The sequence below is a fragment of the Misgurnus anguillicaudatus genome, chromosome 12 (assembly GCF_027580225.2).
Source record: "Misgurnus anguillicaudatus chromosome 12, ASM2758022v2, whole genome shotgun sequence".
NCBI lineage: Eukaryota > Metazoa > Chordata > Actinopteri > Cypriniformes > Cobitidae > Misgurnus > Misgurnus anguillicaudatus.
The window spans coordinates 22,477,769-22,484,859 of record NC_073348.2 but is presented as its reverse complement, the minus strand read 5'-3'; positions in this window follow the sequence as shown (position 1 = coordinate 22,484,859).

Sequence of the window (7,091 nt, the reverse complement as noted above, 5' to 3'; positions counted from 1 at the left end):
TTAAGTGCTATAATTGTGTCCCCAGTGCTTCTATCATCCTAGAAAATGTAAAAAATACAACCCAGTAACTTAGTTTTGGTGAATCATTCTCTGCAGGCATGTGAAAAAATAGGTAATTGAAATTTGGCTCCTCTTGTGATGTCAAAAGGGGATGTTAATACAGTAATACTGCCTCTTCATCTGCCCTATCCAACCACGACACTGCCATTTAGTGCACAGAGAGAGAGAGAGAGAGAGAGAGAGTGAGTGTGTGAGAGAGAGAGAGAGAGAGAGAGAGAGAAAATAATTGACAGCACAATTAAATTTCATTTTCAACCACCATCATGGCGATCAGTGTTTGCATTCATCAGCTCATTTAAATTTAAAAGGACACACTCAAAATGGCATATTTTTGCTCACACCTAGCAAGTGGCAATTTTAACATGCTTTAATAAATTATCTATATGGTATTTTGAGCTAAAACAACACATATGTACTCTGAGGACGCCAAATATTTATTTTACATCTTTAAAAAGTCTTGTGAAATGTCCCTTTAAAGCAAAAATTGTGGGTTCAGTTCCAACGGAACTCACGTGCTGATAAAGAGGTTTACCCTAAATGTGTTTGTCAAAATTTTAAGGTTTAGCAGCCCTTGAACAGTTCAAATATATACACTGTGTTTGGCCATAATATTGCATGAAGCCACTCTGGGAAAATACACCATTTTAAAGCAAGGCATGTGACAATACCATGTACAAAGTACACCAAAAAAGGTTTTAATCGAAAAAGTTTCTCGATTAGCTCAACAAGAGTTTCCATCCTGCCAAACATTATAGGAATTGACCTTCTTCCTACCCAGACATTTTACCTGTTCTACAAAGATAAAACAAATCAAAAACTCAGGGGAATAGTTTGTCAAATGTATTAAATTGACATTCATAAAATGACTAAATACTGAAATCACTTTGGGAGTAATGCTTGTTGGATCAAAGAGACCTTTTGCCCTTGACTGAAGAGTAGTACTGGCTGAAGCCAGAGGGGCTGCATGTGGGTTGATTAGAAACTCTCTTTTTTTGGATCAGCACTTGGCTCATAGTACAAAATCTCTGAAAACTGCCCCACACTGGAGGCAACATAGCTATCTGAGAAAGTCTGTAAGGGAGCACCTTCACCAGCCACTGAAGTGCTGTATGACTGGGCCCTATATTCACCAAGAGTGTGTGTGGTTTGAAGCTGAGATGGACCAGAGAAGAAACCAACTGAAGTGGAGACATGAGTAGCCTAAGATGAGAACAGCCTTGATATAAGCTACAGGAACACTTTGCAGCCTTGACGTTCTTGACTATAGCTGCCCTGAGATGTGGAGGTGTCAACCTGGGTAGATGGACTACATAACAAGCTTTCCTGAGAGTACTAGTGAAACAGGTGATCAAAACTACTCTGAGAGCTAGCATTATAAAGGTTGTGAGAGCTTTGGTCAGTAGACTGACTAGAAACTTCCAAGGGTGAGGATACAAACAGTGTAGAGGCTTCAGAGACATACCGACTAGAGGTGCTTTAAAGCTGAATAGACAAGTCCCCACAGGTGTCAACCCCTTTTTGTCCAAAGACAGAATTTAAAGCTTCCAAAGAATGGCGAGAACTTCCCAGAAAGTTAGATGTAGACAGGTTGGGGAAGCTCTGATTACTGGTGGCTTGGCTAGAAGCAATCAGGAATAACATACTTAGCTTGTCATTGGATTCTGGGATAAACTGACCAGATATACTTGGAGATGATGGTAACTTACTGTAACTGCCCTCACCCTGGAGAGAAACAAGTTGACTTGAGATGAAGTATACTGGTTTTGAGAACTTTGTCCACTTGTTTACTGGCTTGCAATATCCTAAATACTTGAACTCTCACCCCTGATCCACAATAGGAAAGCTAAGGAAGTGACAAACAATCTTCTTATTCCAGCTTTTCTTTTCTTCCAAAGACACAAACAAGAACAAATCCAGGCACACACAAGTAATAAGGTGGAAGTTTTTTATGGACTTGTAGCAGTTTAATCCCATGACTAATTAAATGTCTAATTACACTACATTGCCAAAAGTTTTGGGACACCTGCCTTTATATGCACATGAACCTGAATGATATCCCATTTTTAATCCAAAGAATTTAATATGGAGTCAGCCCACCCTTCGCAGCTATAAAAGCTTCAACTCTTGGAAGACCTTCTACACATTTTAGGTGTATTTAGTATGTTCATGGGAATTTTTGACCATTCTTCTAAAAGCACATTTGTAAGGTTAGACACTGATGTTGGACGAGAAGGACTCGCTCGTAGTCTCCGCTCTAATTCATCCCAAATATGTTATATTGGGTTGAGTCAAGTTCCTCCACACCAAACTCACTCATCCATGGATTTTTGTACCTTGCTTTGTGCACTGGTGCACAGTCATGTTGGAACAGGAAGAGGCCATCCCCAAACTATTCCCACAAAGTTAGATGCATGAAATTGTCCAAAATGTCTTTGTATGGTGAAGCATTAAGAGTTATTTCCACTGAAACTAAGGAGCCAAGCCCAACCTCTGAAAAACAATCCCGTACCATAATCCCCCTTTCACCAAACTTTACCCTTGACTAATGTTTTAGGATTAAAAGGTGAGAGTTGTGCTATTTTGTTTCTTTTGTTCTACTTTTGACTAAGTTGGGCTTCTTTGAATACAAAGCCTGAGTGGAGCAAGCCTTACCATTTTCCTTGTGGAGTCCAGTCTTCTGCGCAACTGGAAGCACTCCTCTGGATGCAGTGGTGGTCCATGCATTTCACACCTTGGCCTTTAGTGGTGTCCAATCTGAATGAATCCATCTCATAATACCATAATGACGTCACAGTAATAGAAACACATCAACTGTTAAATTGCAAAGTAAAATAGAAATGACTGTATTTTACACCTCAAAGAATAAGTCAAATTTTACTTTATTAAAAAAGGACACTATAAAATGAGACGCAACAAATATTATACAGAAACTCGTTTGAAAGGTATTTAAAATAAAGGCAAACTCGAAAGAAATCACATAAATGGTTCTTGAAAAAGCTTACCAAGTGTTTTGAAGAATAGAAAGTATAGCAAATTACTTTGTTGACAGTCTATTATTCAAAGATAATGCAAAGAGTTTTTCAAAGGTTAACTATTTTAAAAAGTGATGTTCACAAAATGTACATTTTACAAATATTATTTGCTTACTAAATAAAATGCATTAAACTCACCAAATTAGTCTGTGGATTATTTGTGAAGAAAGTCCATGCTCCTTTCTTTCGTCAAGAAGAGTTCGATCACTGTTATTCAACAATAATTCCTTTTCTATTTCCAAAGAGGCTAATGCTGAAAGTCCAGACTGTCCAGTAGTATTTCTGACATAAGTTTTAATTTGTTTTAGGACTGAGAAAGTCCATTTGACTGAAGCAGTGGACACCAGAATAGTCACCGCCAAACATGTTAACGCATACAGCTGTCACATGCTCTCACCCAGATTTTTTATGCTGAAGGAAATCAAGGATTTCAATGGGATTTTTGCCTTCAAAATCATGGCATTCATTACAATCAGTTCTGTTTTTAGCTGGGACATATCGAATAGTATTCCGGGACTCTGCGTTAAAGGTGCTCTAAGTGAATTCACGCCTTTTAGACCATAAAATTTTTTTTTGTTACATACAGCAAACATCTCATCACTATCTGCTTGCTGCCTGTCTGCTGTTCAAACTGTAAAAAAACGCGATCTCTGTAGACAGCCCAGGCTCCACAAACTGCAATAAAAACAAAGTGGCCAAACTACAAACAACCAGAACCTACAAACAGAAACCATAACAAAGTGTTCCAGCCAATAAACGACAAGAAGGATTTCAGGGTGGGGGTGGGGCGCGTTCATGAAAGCACGGAAGGGGGGGAGGAGTTAGCTACGCTCCGTTTGTTTGAAAACAGTTCAAACATCAACAAAAAGTGACGTCACACAGATTCGCTTAGAGCGCCTTTAAGATGGAGAACGCTTGCAGAAATTTTTTCTGGTATGTTTGAAACCGCTGAGGGTCAATCCAATCAAATGACGCGAAAATGCTGACATCATTGTAAGCCTTCCAGAAGGCCCTGGCAATGCCAACTAGAAATCTTATTGGTTAATGCAATGAGAAGAAAAGCTATTAAAATAAAGATAATCAACATTATGGGATTCATTTAAAATACAGTCATGGAAAAATATATAACAATGTAAATCAAGTGATTCAGATCGTGTTTAGGCCAGCAGAAAAGGCTTTGCTGGCCCTGACGGCCCACCAATGTCGGGATGTGGGCACTGTGTTTACTGGGAGATATCAGAATTCCAGCAAATCTCTGCTTGCTTCACACCAGTACGTTAAGAGTGGCATTTCCAGCAACGTTGACTCTTGTTCTCGCACACAAGGTGTTCCAAGTGGCTTGGTTTCTGCTTCATGGACCTCGTCCTAGAGTGAACGTATCCCAGGTGGTTTTGGATCATTGCTAGATCAACGCCAGGGTTCTTCTGACTCCAATATGCAGAATGTAGTGAGTTTGTCTGCCAACAGACATAATTCTTACAAGTATACTACTTCTTGGGACAACTCAGTCTGGACCACAATCAAGTTCAGCTCTTTTCTATACACAAGGAAGAAGTGGAAATTACAGCAGTGTATCCCAGTCTCCAAGCACTTTTGGTACAGCTGTATCACAAAGTTACTCTCAAAATGCCAGTAGGTTCTCTTTCCAAACTACAACTTGGAGTCAACAAAGAAGGGCTGGTGGTCAAATTGCAGCTTCCAGTCATTATCTGTCTGCAAAGGAAGGGGGGAGCTCTCTGACACCCAACATGTTATCTTCCCTGTTATCAGCAGGTTATCCTAGTCAACTTGTTTCCACACAGAAAGTGAGTAGTAATAGTTTATCTCCCCGGTCTCAAAGCTTATGTCCATTAAATCAACGGCCACAGTGATTTGCAAAGCTTTTTCTTCAAACCTGTGTTTCTAGCCTGTCTGGTCAGACTTTGGGTGTTAGTGGTCAAATAATATCTAGTAGTTTGAACTCTCCTGACTAATACAAACCACCCAGAGCTCTTCTGTATCGAGTCGATATGATTCAGTCAAGGGTTAAGGGGATGCCTTATATTTGCATTCTAGCAATGTGATAGTGTTTTCAGAATATTGTGATTACAATTGAGCAAGTTTCCTTTAAAATCCCTGAGTGTGTTCAAATTTTTTAGGTTCTAAAATACCATTTACCAAAAAAGGTATAAAGGTTCTAATAATACCATTTAGGTACAAATATCTATACATTTGGTACCAATATCTATTTTTGAGGTACTAATAAGCATGATTTGAAGGAAAACATCACCATTTTTCAATATTTTACTATGTTCTTACCTCAACTTAGATGAATTAATACATACCCATCTTTTTTTTTAATGCGTGCACTTTTAATCTTTGTACAGTAGGATGGGCATTCGTGCCAGTTCCGCCGGACACGTCCCGAACATGTTTTCGGGTTCGTTCTCCGGAAGTCGCGTTGGTCGACCGCATACGTCATCAAGGTTTAATATTTCGGGTTTAATTTCAGAAAAGCAACCATTACATTTCAAGGTAAGAATGAAACTACAATGATTGTATGTCTTAAAAGAAATAAATTTTAATTTCTTAACTGAAATGTGATGATGTATGCGGTCGAGCAAGGCGACTTCCAGAGAACGAACCCGAAAACATGTTCGGGACGTGTCCGGCGGAACTGGCACGAATGGCCACCCTATTGTAGCGCTTCTTGAATGTGTTGGCATTTAGCCTAGCCCCATTCATTCCTATGGCTTCAAACAAAAAATGTATTTCGTGCCACCATACTTACTCATGTAACAGTCTTTAAATAGGGAAAACATGGAAGTGTTTGGTGGCTTCTAAATTCATCCCTGTTTGGATCCTAAGGAATAAATGGGGCTAAGCTAAATGCTAACACATTCACGAGGCGCTGTACAAAAATTTAAAGTGCACAGCACGCATTGAAAAAAAGATAGGTGTGTATTAATTTGTCTAAGTTGAGGTAAAAATGTAGTAAAATATTAAAAAAGGGTGGTGTTTTCTTTTAAATTGAGCTGGGGCTGTCCGAGCCTGAGCCTGCTAATATCACATTACACATATTTGGGTGATTCTCACCAAAACTTGAAAATGCATGAAAATGTAAAAATTGCTTAAATTTACTTTTTTTCCCACCAGACATTGAAAAACAAAGTCTGGAGTAAATGGGAACATTAATTTAAAAACTTTTACTTATCATTTAACACTTTTTGTAACATAATTTAAAAAATTAGTCCTAAAAAATCTCATAACCGCAACAGTCAGAAAACATCAACACTGACATATTTTCAAAATGACATGACAAACCTGAAAGAACATAATTTGGAGATTCTGCACATGCATTTAAAATCAAAGTATTATGCTTCTATTAATTAAATTAACATTTAATAAGCATCTGTTGCGGTAATGATAATCAAAATGTCGTGTAAGCATTCTGACAAGACAATATTTCAAATTAACTGTAAAAAAATGATCTTACCTGGTAGCCATCTTGAAGTAACTGGTCCATGTGCTTGGTCACTCAAAATCAAACTTTATTAAAATTCTGTATGTGTGCTTAAACTGTTCTCAAATTGTGTTGCGGAGGATGAGAACATCAGGCATGGACACATAATTTTCCTAATTTTTCTTCATTATTATTATACATGAATATTTAGTAAATATTTTTTCTGTCATCTAAAGTAGTCTAGCAAAACATCCATTTATTTTTTTCTTAATATTTTTGTGTTAATTTGATTAAATTACAACATAACGCATGTTCAAACACAGCCGGACACATTGCGGTAATGAGAATTTCAGCAGAAAATGAGATAAAATTTACATTTATAAATTCTTATGTTGAAATCACACATTGTGCAAGGTAGAACACAGTATTGTGTTAATTCTGATGCTTTTTAATGTTACTATATTACACATTTGAAAGCTAAAATCATTAGTGCCGTGGTGTTTCAATGGTTTCGTGAGAATCACCCATTTAGTAAAAATGCCTAGTATACATTTTTT